General features: G+C 38.9%; 1 long non-coding RNA gene across 1 annotated transcript in view; it reads left to right on the top strand.

Moving 5' to 3' along the window:
- The window catches only part of LOC131405409 (uncharacterized), a 26,559-nt gene extending 20,187 nt beyond the window's left edge, over positions 1 to 6,372 (top strand). The window contains exon 3 of the long non-coding RNA XR_009219964.1: positions 5,709 to 6,372. This is a non-coding gene — a long non-coding RNA (uncharacterized LOC131405409). The remainder of the gene's footprint in view (positions 1 to 5,708) is intronic.
- Positions 6,373 to 18,538: the final 12,166 nt, after the last annotated feature.

An 18,538-nucleotide genomic window follows, 5' to 3' on the forward strand; every position in this document is an offset into this window, starting at 1 on the left:
TTATTATTATTTTGCTTCTGAATCCTGCACTAGTTAATGATAAACTCTATGAAGTCAAGGATGGTGTCTTTAGTGTTGAAAAAAGTTTATTGACATGAAGTCCCAGGAGGAGATAAGTGTTAGTTAAAACTAGGAGCCTGACATACTGTGTGATTCCAACTATATGACATTCTGGAAAAGGCAAAACAATGGAGACAGGAAAATAATCAGTGGTTGCTAGTGGTTTGCGAGGAGGGAGGGATGACTAGGTAAAGCATAGAGGATTTTTAGGGCAGTGAAACTGCCCTAGTGTATAGTGTATGATGGACGCGTGTCTTGATACATTTGTCAAAACCCATAGAATGTCCAACACCAAGAATGACCTTAATGTAAGCTGTGGACTTCGGGTGATTATGATGTGTCAATGTAGGTTCATCAGTTGTGACAAATGTACCACTCTGAGCATACCCAACTGAAATGTGTCAGTTTGACACTCATGTCTCCTATGTGCCAGGTGTTGGGGATGTGACTGTGAAGAAATCATCCCTGCCTTTGTGGAATCAGACATTAAACAAATAATTATGCAAACTGGCATGTATTTACCATTTAAGAAGTGCTATGGAGCACAGGGTCTTCCCTGAGAAAGTAAAACTTAAGGTAATTCCTGAAGGACAGGGAGACGATAACCCAATAAAAAGGCTCTTCGAAGAGCCTAAGGACCAGAGTGAACAGCATGTTCCAGGGCCACAAGGCAGAAAGGAGAGTAGGCACAGGCAGGCCAGATTAGTCGGAGCACAGTGAGCTAAGGAGATAAGACTGGGGAGGTGAGCAGAGGGCAGACCACACAGGGCTTAAAGCCGTGGTTAGGGTTGGGAGCTGTGTCCTAAGATCAGTGGGAAGCCGTCAAAAGATTTTAAGTAGCAGAGAGATATGATCAGATGTGAATTAAAAAAAAATCTCTCTGGCTGCTGTGTAAGAAAATGGGTCAGAAGCGACAATCTGAAAGTGGTTACACCAGGAAGGAGAGTACTGCAACAGTCCAGGTGAGGATGACCATAAAGCAGATGTGAAACACTTAGCTCCTTGCAGACATGCTCTATGTGGCTGTGACCCATGCAGACAGAGGGGGAAGAGGAAAAGCGTGTGGAAAAGACAGGAAATGTCAGCAGACAGTTCATGGAATGATAAAGTTGACTAAATTGATATAGATCATGATATAATGCTTTTAAATAATATCACTTTCATAACAATGATAAGTAATGATAAAATAATAACCATAGTACTTAATATTTATTGAGTAATTGCACTAGGCAGCTGTTCTGTGCCCTTGACACAGATTAGTTAATTTCATCCTTGTTCTAGTTATCTGTTGCTTCATGACAAACCACTCTAAAACTTATTGCTTAAAACAGCTACAATATATATTTTGCTCCCAAATCTGCAGCTTGACAGGGCTTGGGGGTTGGGGGGAGTTCATTACTGCTCCACTTGGTGTCAGCTGGGGCAGCTCAAAGTCTGAGAGCTAGAATCTCTGAAGCTCGCTCACTCACAGGCTGTAATTGATGCCAGCTGTGGGCTGCAGCTCTCTGCTCTACTGTTGTTGCACTCAACACACTGTATTGCTGTGTATTTGCTCACATGTCCAATTCTCTGCTGGACTTGGAGCTCCTCCAAAACATAAAACATGTCTTATTTATCTTTGTATCACCTCTGTTTGGGGCACCATCCACACAGTGGATGCTCCATAAAATTCATCTTCATTAAGAAATGAATGAATTCTGATCTTCACCCATAGAATATTTTCCTTTACCAAATCCTTATAGGAAACCATCCATCCCCTGTTTGAACACTTCTAGTGACTGGATTTTTATAACTTTGCAAGGCTACAACTTTATTAGGAAGTTTTTCTTTATCCTTAGCCAAAATCTATTTTTGTGTAACAACTTTTACTCTGTGTCCTAGTTAGGACTCATAGAACTCCATTGAATTAGTCTAAGTTAACTTCCATAAGACATCCATCCCCTCAGTGACAACTATCAAATCCTATCTAAATCCTCTCTAAGCTCAACACCCCAGTTTCTATCATTGTTCTTTATGGATGTGGTTTCCATGGTTACCTCATTCTTGATTCATTCTTAGGTAGTCATTGTGGTTTGTAGAGATACAGGACAAAATGCCTGGAGAAATGGTAATGGTGAGTCTGTGGATACAAAAGAATGAAGTGGAATAGAAAACCATTCTGAGGCCATCGTAAGCAAGTGGGCTACTTGCAGGATGGGACTGAGGGGCGAGGACATGGGATGGGAGTTAGGGACTACATCCTATCATGGACCTTCCTGCATAGGCTGATCCTAGTGAGAAGCAGATGGAGAATGTCTGGGAAGGTAATCTGAGGCACTGACTGATTGGAAATGGAAAAGGAAAAACAGGGAAAGTGGAGAGCTCAGTGGAAATCCAGTTGCCCACTTCTGTCTTAAAATAGTGTTTCTGGAAGCATAGTTTACTGATCATCTTCAGAAGAATTTCATAGCCTGCTGGTGAGCATGCGGTCCCTGAGCTCAGCCCCACACCCGCTGAATGTGTGTTCCTCACAAACTCCAAGGTACACGGAGTGTATCTTAAGTACACGGAGAATCTTGTTTCAAGGGTTGGGGTAAGATGGAAACTGCTCATATTCAGATTTAGAAGAGTATTTTTCTAACTGTTTCACAAAGCTAAAGAGTCTCATGTTCTTCAGAAATTTCTTGGAAATATAAAAAGTCCCAGCTCAAGTGTTTAGTCTGTGTGCATTCCATGCCCATAGGTCCTTATCCCAACCCATAAGGGCCTGAAAAACAATAAAAAAAGGCTGCTTTTGTCAAAAAATCCTGTCATAGTAACTCTTAGAGAAAGGCCTCCCGCCCTGCAACCTCTCACGCCCAGGAAAAAAGCAGTTGAAGAATTCAAACTCATTATACATTCTTTCCATTCTCTGTCCTCGGTTTTACTGAAATATTAAGTCTTATCCTCTTTTATACTGATGGATTTTAAGATAGATTTTCCAATGAAGTTTTAGATAAATAATGAATGGTAAGTGTCAAATATGGTTGTAGCAAACGTGGATTTTTTGCTTAGAATAAGAGAGAAACTAAAATGGAATTTATCTAAAAATATGTTTTTTGCTTTTTTAGGAAAATATTTTAAGAACACTTACTGAGTGTCCTGAGGAAATATCAGTGCACATTTTTTATCAAGTTGTAGCCGGTGAAAATCTAACATGACTACACAAAAATATAAGGGCCAGTTTTTCACATGTCAAAAGACTCTTGCTTTACTAAAATGATTTTGCAATAACGTTTCTTTGAATAGAAGCCTTTGCCTTTTAGCCTATCTTCCCCAACTATTAAAGCATTTATTTACAGAGCAGAGGGAAGATCAATGAGAAACAGATTCTTTTAATGAGATAGTGCCAAGTGAAGAGCAGTCTGAAATGGGGAGAAAGCATTAGTGATAATTTCACCATAAGTCATCTGAAAGAGAAAAAAAATGGATTCAAAGTGGATTTTTTTAGCCTTTTAGAAGCACTGCTTAAGAAGAAACACAGACTACAATGCTCACTCACTGATTCCTCAAATAGTTATTGACATTACCTACAATGTGCCAGCTGGGGATAAAGAAGTGACCAAGACAGGCACAGTCCCTCCCTTCAAGATAAAGCTCCAAAATCACCAGGGCCCAGGGCATTTAATTACAACGGTGATGGATACTATCAACGAGAATGCATTGAGAATGAATTTAGCCTCATCTGAATGTCAAGTTGAGGTTGACTTTCAATGACGGGACGAATTTAAAAACTGGTTTTTCCAAGTTTCAATTTGGACTTACCTCTTTGCTTCAAAATTCTGAGAGTTGTTTGGGACAGTGATTTTTTAAAACATAAATTCTGTACCAAGGCATGGATATAGACTAAGACTAAGAAATGACTTCTTGCTTCCTAGTGACTTGGCTTTGCTGGTGTAGTTTCTTACAAGCTCCTCTGAGGGCAAGGAAATTCCCATTTATTGAGTGCTGACTCTGTCGGAGGGGTTGGACACGTTTTGCCCAGCAACCCTAAGATGTGGGGGTCGCTGTGCTCCTTTTGCAAAGGAGAAAACTGAGGCTCAGAGAGATGAAATAATTTGTTTCAAATCAACAGAGCCCATCCTTGCCACTGCACTAAGCTATAAAGTGGAGGAGGGGAGAGGGTGACAGATAAAAGGCTAATTTCACTGACAATTAGTCTATTGTTAATGCAGCTAATGGGCTGAGCCAAAGTAATTAAAGCCAGCAAAATGCTGCCTTTTTATCAAAAGTAAATGTAGGATCTGTAGATGAAAGAACAGCTAGAGGTTCTTGAGAGAGAAACAGCAGTTGAGATTTTGTGTGCAATGCAGTTTGTAATAAAATTAGGTTGTACTGAAATGCATGAAGGAGACTGAGCATTGCACTTCAGGCACTTTATGAAGATGTTTGTTCTACCTTTAGCAAAGTTTGTAATAAATAACAAGGTAAGATTATAGAGAATTTATTTTGTGAAATACAAAAAAAAATTGCACAATGTCAATTTATACAAGGACTTAAAGCTTTTAATTTTAAGCAAGAAGTGAAGGGAAGAGCTAAAATAATTGGATCAGAGAAACCATAGAAAATCAGAATTAAGATTTGTCAACAGTAATGTGGAAAATCAAGATTTGCTTCCTCCAGAATAATTGGTTATAATAACAGAAAGCAACAACCGTCAAGATTAGTAAATTCTAATCTTAGCTCTGCTATGTCTGCCCAGTGAGGTCCAGACGCCAGCTACTCAAAAGAGTTGAAGATTTTATTAAGTCCCAAAGCAGCTGGTGAGAGTCAACATATGATTCATTCTAAATTCAAACCTGCCATGTCTCATTGTCCAAGATGGCCAGCAAGAAGGTGGGAAGGTATGAGCCAAGAGCTAGGGGCTGCCATAGAGATAGATTGAGATTCACCTTGAGTTTTTATTCTCTACCAAACTGTCACCCTGTTTATTTAATTTGTAGCCCACTTATCAGTATAAGTAAGGACATGCTAAGAAAACATGTGTTTGCATAGAAATACATGTTGTATATTATAAATAATATTACAGATAGTATTCAATGATACTATTCTGTTGATCTGGTTATAAGACATTCCATACAATTTTGGTAGCAAATTATCTTTCAAAAGTGTTCCTTTTCTATAATAAACTTGTCTGATTTTGATGAACTTTTCACTGTCCTTTTATTCTACCACCAAAGAGCAATGCCCGGTGACTCTTCCCCTTCCTCCACTAAACATCTCAGTCACCTCCTAAACAAAAGCAAATCTAAACTCTTATATCACCTACCAAACAAAATCATATTCTAAAAAGCCCAGACAATTAAAGGAGAAAATTATTTGAGATTAAATTGTATATAGGATGTAACCTACTTTCCTCTGTGCACTTAAGATAATGTAATATTTTTAATTTATTTACTAGATATGGTGTCGTCTATTTAGCCTCTAGTTCCTGTCAACTTAAATAAGAATTCTAGCAATTTACCCAGAATAATAGAATTCTAGATTCTAGGTAATAGAATTCTAAATAATAGAATCCTAGTTCAATAAAACAATGTGTATATTCTTTTAAATATACATGGCTTATATTTATGAATAAATTCAAGTGACTTTGTATGCCTAATGTTCTCTTTTCTTTCCTTTTAATGCAGACTCTCCCAACTGCCTTTTCAATCCTCCTTCTACAAAAAAACATGGAAGAGGTAGCTGAGGGATATCATTGAGGATAGACTTTTAAATGTTGTCAGCTCCCAGAAAGCAGCAGTCTATATAACTTTTAAATAAATGCCTGTGAAGAATGGTTCTTCAAGATGAGATCAGTCAGAACATTTTCTATTCAGTATTTAATGACAAATTAATTTAAAATTATTTTTTGACGTATACTTCCAGAAAGAATTTTAGGCAGATTACAAAAATATACAAAATACCCATGACAGAGCTGTAACAAAGACGTATAGTAAAAAAAATAAGATAAGGCCACCCATGAGATTAGTGCATGCGCTTTGAAGTCCTACATACTTGCGAGAGCGTGGGTCTGATCTTTCTGGCAGTGAAGAGACATGGTCGGTAACATGATGCACGGGATCTGTGAGAGAGAAGCTGGTCTTTTATTCAGGTGAAGCACAGCCACTCAGACCTGCCTGGAAGGTTGTCACCTCACTTCGACAGATGTGATAGGTTGACTGAGGGGATCACACTCAGTCAACGCTGGAACAAATCCATAATCCAAGACCTAACGTTCTATGCCATGGCAGTAGAGCTGAAGTAACATTGGTGGAGAACATTTTTAAAGCAGGTTTCACCAAAACCAGAAAAGCAGGGCCGGCCCCGTGGCTTAGCGGTTGAGTGCTCGTGCTCCACTGCTGGCGGCCTGGGTTCAGATCCCGGTCGTGCACCGACGCACCGCTTCTCCAGCCATGCTGAGGCTGTGTCCCACATACAGCAACTAGAAGGATGTGCAGCTATGACATACAACTATCTACTGGGGCTTTGGGGGAAAAAAATAGATAAATAAAATTATTAAAAAAAAAAAAAAACAGAAAAGCAAACACAAAAGCAACTCTCCATAAACACCCAAAGAAAGTCTAACTTTGAGCAATACCTTCTGGATTAAGTTGTTTGCCAAAGGTTTACCTGGGTAGGTATCCGAATGAAATCACTTGCTGAATGTAGTTATTAAGTTTAAGCCAATTATATTTTGAGAGTTAGTTAGCAAAATAGACGGCTTTGGCTTCAGAATAGTTGGCAGTTATTTGCTAGTGTGGCCCCTCCTGTCACCTCACAACAGAACCAGTTCATATGGAATGAGAGAAGACTCAATCTTCTGTCTTGGGTAGTTGAGTCCTGGTGCTGAAGGAACGACTCCCCAACACTTTGAGACGGGTACAGAAAGATGTGTGTGGTAACTGGGTATGCTAGTGTTAAACCTGCCTTCAGAAGAGAGAACGTGTGCAAACTGCAGGCCTGAGGAATGGAGAAACAAGAAGCTGAGGAGGAGAGTTACAAGCACAGGCATTGTGTTGGGCTCAGTGCTCTGTGACTGTGTGGCGCTTGGTATAACAGATTTTGTGGGAGTGCTATGAAAAAGCTTTTCATCCTCCAAAATAATTAAATAAAAAGGAGGATGCTCTGGAACGCTGCATAACTCTGGGGAATTTGTCTGCTCTGGAGAAAAAAAAAAAAGACTGAAAATAGGACATTGAATGGGATATGACTTATGAAATGTTGAAGATTTTCTTAAATTCCACTTTAAGGAATTTGCAAAATCCTCAGTCTATAATTTTAAACAATGCATTCAAGTAGGATGGACACATGCCTTTCAGGTTTTTTATTTAAAGTGGGAGCACGTGGAAATGAAGTCAGGAATACCCTAATACCGTAGGGTAAAGAACTAAAGGAACAGGAAAGTCGTCTTCTTTTTATAAAATGTCAAAGACCTAACCAGAATATAACATTATGTATATAAAATTTATGTATATGTAAAATATATAACCATTATATGTAACATTAGGTGAAAAAGAGAACAGTTGAATATACAGCAGAATTTCTATGTGTTTTGCTTGTTTTGAATATATGAATATGTGGTGATTACCTCTGAATGCTCTAGATGGGAGGATTCCAGAACTTCACTTCTTTATATTTTTTCTTATTTTACTTAATTTTTCCTATATTTATTTATTTACTTAAGTATGTATATATGTACGTATTAGTGAGCCTGCATTACTTTTCCGTCCTGTATGTTCAGGAGGGAAAGCATTGCTTTTAAGGAATTCAAACAGGTAATGTACATGGTTATCTTTTTCCAATAGTAAAAATATCATCCCTCCTACCAAGTGTTTTAAACTGTGTCATGTGATGCTCTGGGTTGATTGGTTTCTTAGCTGGACTAAGACCAGTTATGGCTTTGTTGTGAAACAAATATTCCTTTGCAGTCCAGCAGGCATTCCCTATATGTAGGCTTTTATTTAATAATCCACACACAGCCTAAAGTTCAAAGCAGTGTGGATAAATAAAAGTCAAAGTTTTTTCAATATTAAAAGAAATGCTTAAAAAGTTAAAAAGGATTATAAATGTTTCATCAGTTTTTTGTTAAAGACTTTTATAAGATTAGCTATATGCTTTGATTTTAATTTCTTATATCGCCACAATTTTACCGATATGTAGCAATAAGCTTTAGACTATATTCAGTTTACTTACTCAAAAATATTTTGAGGCAGCCATTCCTCAGCCTTCAGTTGTAATTGAAAGAAATTATTTCTCATTATGGTCCCATGTCTATTTCCCCCCGATCTCCTAGTTCTAACTTTTGGAGCAAGGCAAATTCCTCTTTCTCTGCGTATATGTTAAGTATTTGAAAATAGCTGTTTTATCCCTCCTAAATCTTCTCTTGTCTAAGCTAAAAATTCCAAGTGATGCAACTATTTTTTTGAACTAAAATGTAAGATTTTATATCAACTGCTAAATTTCACTTTATTACTTTCATCAATTAGTTTACTCTGTGAGGATACCCAAATATTTATTCTGGGATCCAGAACATTAGACACTTCTCTCAGGTTTATGTCTTCCTGCCTTTGAAATACACTGAGAAAACTGTTAAGAAGGAGTCATCTTTATTTTCCAGTTAAGAATAATCAAAAAGAGGATGGTGAAGATAAAATTATTGAATCAATCTTTAAAATTAGAAGTATTTAACTTTTATTTTTAAATGATACATAAAATAGTCATATATGTGCACACATATTTATGTTTTATAAATATGTGAAATGCATTTTTTTCATTCTAATAAGATAATTTAAACAGTAACAGATGTACTATGCAAAAATATTTCCTGAATAACCAGATTAAGCTCATGAATTAGAGATGATTTCTTTTCTTGTTACTTTACAAGCACTAGTTTGGTTAGTCAGAATAATGAAAGAAATTCAATTTTACAGTGATAGAAATTTCCTTTTAAATAGCCAGGCTATATCATGGCTTTTAAAATAAGACCTTCATCTATCTTTAAGTTGTGAAGAATATGTTTTAGAGTTTTAGCAAACAATACCAATATACTTTTTGCAGAAATAGTTTGGGCTGAATCTTCCTATTTTAAAAAAGCATTTTTTTGGGACGGCCCCATGGCATAGCGGTTAAGTGCACGTGCTCCGCTGCTGGCGGCCCGGGTTCAGATCCCGGCGCGCCGTTTGTCAGGCCATGCTGTGGCGGCCTCCCACGTAAATTGGAGGAAGATGGGCACGGATGTTAGCCCAGGGCCAGTCTTCCTCAGCAAAAAGAGGAGGATTGGCATGGATGTTAGCTCAGGGCTGATCTTCCTCACACACACACACACACAAAAAAGCATTTTTTAAATAAGGAGGTTAGGTTAAGTAATCTCTAAGGTCACTTCTAGTTTTTTTTGTTTTTAATCCACTAGAGAAGTATTCTCTTATCCATTGAACTATACCCTCAGTAAACAGTTGGTGTACTCCATTTTAAAAAATGCTTTTTAATGATTGCTCTTCAGTTTTCACATGAAAGCAATTCTGTTTAGACATGGATAATTCAGCAGTTATCTATGAATACTTAGTTAAACCTTAGCAAAAGATCAGAAGAATCCGCTAAAACTCTTCAGTGGAATACGCAACCTTGCTGATCCTCAGAATGAAAACATTTTGTCTTTTTTTTGTTGCTGTTGTTTCATTTTGTTTTGGTACGGTAAGACACACCTCAAATATGCTGGAAAAAAATATTGCTGAAGTGGTAGAACACTTTGCAGCTGTCGGCTTGATGAATAGCAGGAAGCGGAGAGAAGAGCCTACAAGAGCATTGGCCACCTTCTCTTTCGAGGGCTCTTGCACTAGCAACCCCCTGGCCACACCCTTCCCGTCTGGCTCTCGGGAGAAGCCATCCAGGCCTTCCTCAGGCACACTGCCACCTTCTGCTTCCAGCTACCACACAGGCCCCCTTTGTCTTGCCTGAACTAATGCTTCCTTCTTTGGGCCACATCCTGACACAAAACCATCAAAGAGTGAGCCAGGGTCTTCCCCAGCCCTGTCTCTCAAATGAACAGTCTGTTTATATTAATAAACCTGACAACGATTCTTGGGGCCTCTAGTGTTATGCTTACGACCCAGCATTTCATGTTTCCTACTTTTGAGGAGAGTTGGTATTGTTGCCCCCTGAAAACTAAAATACAGAGTGATGCAGTGACTCCTTACCTAGCCAATCTGCCCAAGCACTGAATCCCCCAGGGCCTCCCACCCCAACTGCTCAGGTCTGGCCTGGCTCCAGAGGGGCAGGCCTGGATCTGGCTCTCCTCTGAATCCAGCCAGCCCTGGAAAGAGAAATCCAGATTTGGATCAGGTTTGTTTCAAAGGACTCATGAGGAGAAATGGGGACAGGGCACTTCTAGGCCCTCTCTAGAAATGCCTGGCACTGGGCTGCAAGGCAGAGGACATGGCATCTGATCCTGGCTCTGCCATTGACCTGCCCTTCGATAGGTCATTGCTTCTCTGGGCATTGGTTTTCTCATTTGCAAAATACAGTTTGACTAGAAAATTTTCAAGACCCCTTCCATTGTACCACCTGCTCATTTAAGCAGACTTGAAACCACCTGTCAGCCTCAGAACCGAATAAACCACCTCACACCACACCATACCCTTCTCAATGTGGATCAAACATCCAGCGAACTGGAGCGTAAGGTGACACTTGTCTTCATATCAAGCTAACTATCGTGTACAGATAAAGGCTTTTATGTGTGTTTGTATTATTTGTATTTGTCTTATTTTGCTACTTTCATTGCAGATAAGACACAGTTGAATTCATTCCAGCTCACCTGGTATAAGATATCTCTTTAAGAGGAAAGAGATTAGCAGCCAGTATTTGGGTATCTTTGAAGTAGAGGAGGCCAAGATAAGAAAAGATAAATCAGGTTGTCCTACATAGTTATAATCTCAAATTGATTTTTTGTGTGTGCGTATGGCTAAAACCAACAAACAAAAATTCCAAACTAGAACAAAGAAAGGTGACGTTATCTGTTCTTCTTTTCTTCCTTCCCTCTGCTACGTCTTTTCTCCTCTTTTAGCCCTTATGGCACTCTGAGTTTTCATATTTCCCTGGACTCCTTTTGTCATAGGAAAAAAGCAGGTCTCATGGAGCAAGTTCTTTGAGCAGAACTGGAGGTGGTGGTGTCTCTCCCAGAGTAATTCATCATTAAAAACCACAGAATATTATCTCTTACAGGAGAGGAAACATCAGAAAGCAAATCATTAGAGAAAATCATTTTCTGTCTCCCTCTCCTCTTACACTGCTGTTAGATTGTCATTTCTTCTAAACTTTTTTTCTTTGCATAGGTTTTTCCTGTGTGGTTGTAATGATATAGTATATGGATTCCCCATCTTGTTTCTTTGTGTTTTCACATAAACATAATGGCTGTGTGTTAATCCCCCAGGGGCAAGTGGCACAGTTTTCTTAACCATCAGTCCTCCAAGTTGAGTCTCCCAGCGTGCTTTGAGGGTTGGATGAAGCAATGGAATGACCCAGAGGGAACAATCCTCAGTGTCGAAACCTTAGGTGCACTGGGAAGCAGATGGGGTAGAGACTGTGAACATGGGTAGAAGTTCATGGGCCTCATCCTCTAGATATTAAAGAAGAGCCCATCCTGGTCAATTTCTTTTTCTTTTTTAAACTTTAGACAGCTTTACTCTGATATAATTCACATACCATACAATTTACCTATTTAAAGTGTACAATTCAATAGCTTTTAGTATATTCACTGAGTTTGTACAACCATCTCCATAGTCAATTTTAGAACATTTGTGGTCAATTTCTATGAAGGATGAGAAAGCAAATACCTTTATTTCACATGGCATTCGAAATCAGTTTTCCATTTGTTATTAGTTTTACAATTATTTATTTAATAGATGTTTCTCAAACTAAGACAGTGGGTTAGTAATACCCCATAACTCTAGTGCTTCTACTCCTGGACAGGTAGGAGGGTCAACCGGTTCCCATATGTTGGCACACACAGTTCCCTTTAGGTAGGTATGTGAGAGAGCAGACAGCAAACAGTCTTTGCCCTAGGGCCAGGCTTACTTCTGAGTTCCTATTGCTCGTGCTTTTGATCTACCGTAAATTCTGTTAGGAGTTGGGAGAGCCGATGAATTCTTGCTACTTAGGTCCCTGCCGGCTTCCAGACCTCAGCTCACTCCTGACTCCAGGTACCCCATTGACATCCAGGCATCTGATTACTGCCTTGGCCTCCAGGCCAGGGATCTTGGACTTGCTCCTGACTCCTTGCTGCACTAGAGTCCTCACCCTCTAGGTGTAGATCCCAGCCCCTGACACCTGCTTGGCCCACTCCCCTGCAAGCAGGCCCGGCTGAAAAGTCTCATTCTGTTGTCACCCACGCCCTATTTTGAAATCATGAGTGATTCTCCAAACTTAAGCAGGGCTCTCTTCACCAACTGAGGATAAAGAAGCTTGTATTTCAAAGGTCACATTTCCAAATTCAAGACTTGTAAGATATATTAAGAACTAGGATAAACTAGACTGAAAAATAAGCCTTGGTGATTTTTTCATGTAAAGATGTTTAGCCTTTGTTATTTATAAAACTAAAATATCCAGCAATGGAGGGTAGTTGAATGAATTCAGATATATCTCCATGATGAAATATTACTCAGCTATTGATATTGATATTTATTAAAAGGCTTTAGTGATGAGGTTAATTGCTTATAATATAATGTTTTTTCAAAAGTCAGGATTTAAAATTGCATATAAAGAATGATCTCAATTATGTAAAACACACATAAGGAAATAAGCAAAATGTTCTCTTGATAGATTCTGATTATTTGCTTTTCTGTACTTTGTAAAATGAGTACATATTCCTTTAATAATCAGAAAGAGGTACATTAACTTTTTTTAAAAACTTTACTGAAGTATATTTTACATATAAAATTTACCTATCGCAAGTGTACAATTCAATTATTTTTATTAACTTTTTATTTTTATTAACTAACAAGTTGTGCAATCGTCAACCACAAATCAGTTTTAGAACACTTTCATCACCCCAATAAGATTCTTCATATGCCCATTACAGTTAACACTTGTTTCCACCCTCTGCCCCAAGCAACCACTGATCTACTTTCTGTCTCTATAAATTTGCCTCTCCTGCACTTTTCATGTAAATAGAATTATACAACATGTGGTTTTTTATGTCTGGCTTCTTTAACTCAGCATAATGTTTTTGATAATTTTTTTGACATAATGTTCATCTATGTAGCATGTATTAGTTTATTTTCTTTTATTACTCAGTATTCCATTATATAAACGTACCACATTTTGTTTGTTTATTCATCTACTGATGGACATTTAGGTTGTTTCTAGTTTGATGCTATTATGAATAATGAAGCTATGAGCATTCATGTGCAAGTGTTTATGTGAACATATGTTTTCATTCTCTTGGGCAGATACCTAGGAGTGAAATGTTGGGTCACATGGTAGCTTTATGTTTACCTTTTTGAGAAACTGCCAAACTGTTTTCCAAAGTGGCTACCTTAGATTTTATAAACTCTACCCCAAGATTTAAAGTCTACCTCTCAGCATTTAGGTGTGAGCTTGGATCTGGCTCTTCCATCCTCTTCTCAGCAGATCTAGCTGGTGACTCAGGGGATGGGATTATAAAAGTTATAACCATGCTTGTATTGCCTCATGACATTATCTTAGAAATGATTGAAGATTCCTATGCAACCTCCATATTTCCTTAAGCTCCCAATAAACAATGAACTCTACTTGGCTTTCCTGAAATGTGGAAATTTCTATCATAAAGAATTTGAGTATCCAAAAAGGAAGTATACCTTTTGCCCAGTTGCCTGGCCCCTTTGGAAAGTTTTTATGGTTATCCAACAGGCAGCGTCACCTTGAAAGATTCTGGTTCACTCTAGATAGAATCTAATCATCGAGAATCTAATAAATGTTGACTACATGCCCAACTTCTGCTAGGTGCTGTGGATTACGAAAAAGAAATCCTATTTTGTCTTTGCCCTCAAGAAACTTACAACTTAGCTGGGAAGATAAAACTAAACACATATTAAACAGAGAACAATTGAGGAGTCAATGGATTGGGGGTGATAGCAGTATGGGTTGGGATAATGAACTATAAAAATTAAATCAGACAGGAAAAGGAAGGCAGAGGCTCTGGGATTTATGTAATTTTTTTATTGAACACTTACCATGTGGCAGGCACTGTTCTAGTTACTGGAAATATAGCAATGAACAAAGTAGACAAGATCCCTACACTTGGAGAGCTTACATCCTAGGAGGACATGACATTGAGCAAAAGTAAATAAAATACAGTCTTGCACGTGGTGGCAGTAGAAACATAAAGCAGGGAAGTGGGATAGGGATTTGGGTGTATGTGTGCAAATTAAAATTGGGTGGTCAGGGACCATGTCTTTTAGAAGGTGGTCTATACATATATTCATAAGCAAAGAGCTGAGAAAATGAAGGTATCAGTCATGTGGCTGTGTGGCTATCCAGGGGAAATAGTGCTCCAGGCACAGGAAACAGCCAGCTCAATGGCCTGAGGTGGGATGGGCCTGGCAAATTTAACAAACTGCAAGGAGACCAGTATAGCTAGGATGAAGCGAGCAAGGGAGTGAACAGCAAGTGCTCAGGTCAGAAAGGCAGTGGGGAACAGTCTGGGCAGGGCCTTGGAGACCATTTTAAGAATGTGTCTTCTACCCTGAGTGAGACAGGAATCCAATGGAAGGTTTTGAGCAAAGGAGTGAAATAATTGGACGTGATTTAACAGAATCTCTGTGGCATTGTGCTAGGAGTAGACTGAGGATAAACTGAAGGGTGAAGGAATGGAGACCAGTTAGGAGGCTATTGAAATAATCTCTCAGGAGATGATGGGGATTTGAACCAGGATGGTTGCAGTGGAGGTGGTGAGCTGTGGTTGGCATGGTGGTATTTTGAAGTAGGGAGCCACCCTGAACAAAAGACAGAGATGTTCAGGGAACATTGAAGAACCTTCTTTGACTAGTGCAGAGAATGCCAAGTGGGGAGAGGCTAGAGATGAGGCTGAGTAATTATGGTAGGACTGAATTTGGTAGGAGTCTGGAGTGAGAAAAATAGAGATTTACCCCAGTGGATTAGTCTTCTCAGGACACCATAACAAGATACCATAGACTGAGTGGCTTAAACAACAGAAATTTATTTTCTCATAGTTCTGGAGGCTAGAAGTTTCATATCAAGGTGCTGGGCAATTGGGTTTGTGGGGAGAAATCCCTTTCTGGCTTGTAGACAACCACCTTTTCACTATGTCCTCACATGGCCTTTCTTCTGTGCTGGTGTGGAGAGAAAGTGCTCAGGTCTCTCTTCCTCTTCTTCTAAGGACAGCAATACTATTGGATTAGGGCCCCACTTTTATGACCTCATTTAATTTTAATTACTTCCTTAAAGGCCCTATCCCCAAAAATAGTCACACTGAGGGTTAGGGCTTCAACATGTGAGATCTGGGGGGATCACAATTCAGTCCACAGCAATGTAGCTCTCAAGTAGAGAATTTTAGGGAGACAAATCTGATATTGGCTACTAGGATGAATTGAAAGAGAAAAGTCTAGGGGACTAATTTAGAAGCTATATTATGAGGATCAAGACAAGAGATGTTACAAGCCTTGACTAGGGCACAAAGAGGTAAGCTAGCTGGGAAGGGAGAGCCTGAGTGGAATTCCCTAGCTCTACTACCACATTTTTGTTATAGAAAAGGAATTTTGCATCCTTACTCCTATTTATTTATCAATCATATTATTAAACATATACCAGAGCATGTATCAGAGAGTATACTAGGCACACAAACACACCATTTACCCATCCATACATATACACACCCAGACACTGGACTATAGCTACTTTCATTCACCCATACCTCTTGCACATAACTGTAGTCATCTATGAAACAGTAATTCAGGGATGCAAATGCAGAAGACAAAGAATGAGCTCACAATATAAGTTTGTGAGAGAAAAAGACTGGGTATGTAGGAGGGAGAATCAAGAGTGTGACAGTTAAGAGAGAGAGTAGAGTCAAGATTCCTGAAGCCCAGGAGAGGATTGAAACGATGTGTTCCTCTTCAACTGATTCTGGAAACCAGGTTACACACATTTTCCACTACTCCATGGATATATGTCATAATAAAAACCAATATTTCATAAACAGGCATATGTGGCACACAGAGTTGATGCACTCTGTGTTTGTTCAGTTTTATGTAAAGAGGCCACCTGGCCAGAGTGATCTCCTGGCTTTTACTTTGATGGGCAGCATCTGCTGGGCTCTCTTCTATTGGAATGGTCTGGACTGAATGAGGACAGGACTTTCCAGAAGGGAGAGTCACAAGAAACAAAGAAAATGGAAAACAGGCAATATACTGTTTAAGCTAACACCATAGGTACGCAGATTGGGGTGCACCAACAGTACAAGGACAACAGTGGGAAGAGAGGGGACAGGTCTTGCATAGGAGTAGAAGTTAGGTAGCCCAAAGGTTAGCTGACAGCCTCTGAAGTCAGACTGACTTAGGTTTAAATCTCAGCTTCCCCACTTGGCAGTGTGACCTTGAACGCTTTATTGAGCCTTCATGTGCCTCTGTTTCATTAACTGAAAGGAACCTGGAAAAGAATAGTACTTATCTCACAGGTTGCTGTGAGGATTAAATGAGATAATGTACATAAAGCATCCAGCATAGTTTGGCACATAGTAGACATTAAAATAATTAACTGGTGGAAGCTGTTTTTTAAAATCCAAAAGAGAAAACATGCACAGTGCTAAAAATAATAAGTGTTAAGCTTTCTGTGGAGCTTATTTTAAAAAATCTAACTAGCTTAAAGGTCTTGAGAACGGTGGGTGTATCTTGGTCAAAAAAATTTTCGTCAAACATCCCACTGGTAAAATAAGTCTTCTCACAATTCCGTTCTTTGTGAGACTGAATACGAAATGCAGTAGAACTAGACAGGAATCCCACTCCAAGTTTGCTGACCACCAGATGCATGATGACATTTTCCCAAGATATTTGCTGGATTTTTTTTTTCTCCAAATAATGAGTCATTATTGCAAGAGATTGTTCATTGTAAAACTCTTGTGTTCCTGCCATACATACCAAAACAAAAGGTCACTTTTCAGGCCTTTATGTTATAGTCAAGAACAAAAGAAAATAATATAATGTGAAATGTCATCCTGTAGCATGGTGGATACTGTCTTGCTGTGCTTTTTTAATATCAGTTTAAAATACACACATTAGGAACAAAGCAAGTAGAAGAACATTTTGTTGGACCCCATTTCTTCAAAAATTATATGCCTTTCTAGGCACAGGTAATTTCTGGAAGGACAGACAATAATCTGTGGATAGTGATTATATCTAAGGTCAGGATTCTTTTACTTTTCATTGTATACCCCTGTGGACTCTTCAACTTAATTTTTAAACAGTGAACATACAGCATTTGCAGAATAATATTCTAAGCCTTATGAAAATACATATAGAAAAAATTTTACACGGCCAGATTAAAAGTGGGTCTCAATGCTCTAGGTATAATTTAGGGAGAAGAGAGAAAAAGTTGTCATCTGAAGTTGTTTCTCTTTTATCTTAAGATAAATAAATGTGTTGTGTGTGCGCACACACACACATAACTCTCGTAATGTGGCCGTTACTTACGGCCTAATTTATGTTAAGAACAGGGAGTTCCAGGTAAGCAGGACCTCCAAGCACTCCCAGGGTTACTCTGTAAATGTAGGGGGTTGAGCTGCAGCCTTTTCACTAAAATGAGGCAACCCAGTGGAGTTCAATCTGGAAGAAACTCTTCTGACTCGCAGGTTCCAGCCACACCTGTTGGTCACAGAGATCACCACTTGGTTGTCCTACCTGGTTGTCCACCTGGATATATCTTTGCTGCTTCACCCAATTCTGCTCAACACTTTTCCTTCACTGAGTCAGAATAACGATTCTATGTGCTGTAGCTGTTATCATAAGGGGAATGGATCCCTTGTTCCTGCATTGGCTAAGTACTTTGCTTTTTATGCTGCACCCTCACCCTAACTTTTGGACATTATGATAGAAAAGCCAAACAGCTTGTTGATAACCAAGTTTCCCTGCATTCTTACACAAAAATGGACATTTAACTAATGAAAATTTAAAATTTCCTGGCTAGAAGTCTCTTGATATGGGGATATAGCAATATGTAACCTAAACTAGAGAATGAAGTCACTAAGAGCCCTCCTGAAAGCCCCCAAACTGTATGGCAAACAAAGTCCAAAATAAGATCAGAATAAGCATTCTAAAGCTTAAGGAAAAATCATCCAAAAAGCAGGAGTCATAGTGAAGACATGACAAAATGCCAGTTTTTTTATAGAATCCTTCCAAAGTAGGCAGATAGATATAATCCTCTCTGCAAACGTCTTCAGTAAATATACAAAATAAAATGATGCAGAAACTTGTGCTCCTCTGCCCACCTGAGA

The sequence above is a fragment of the Diceros bicornis genome, chromosome 5, assembly GCF_020826845.1.
Source record: "Diceros bicornis minor isolate mBicDic1 chromosome 5, mDicBic1.mat.cur, whole genome shotgun sequence".
In the NCBI taxonomy this organism is placed as follows: domain Eukaryota; kingdom Metazoa; phylum Chordata; class Mammalia; order Perissodactyla; family Rhinocerotidae; genus Diceros; species Diceros bicornis.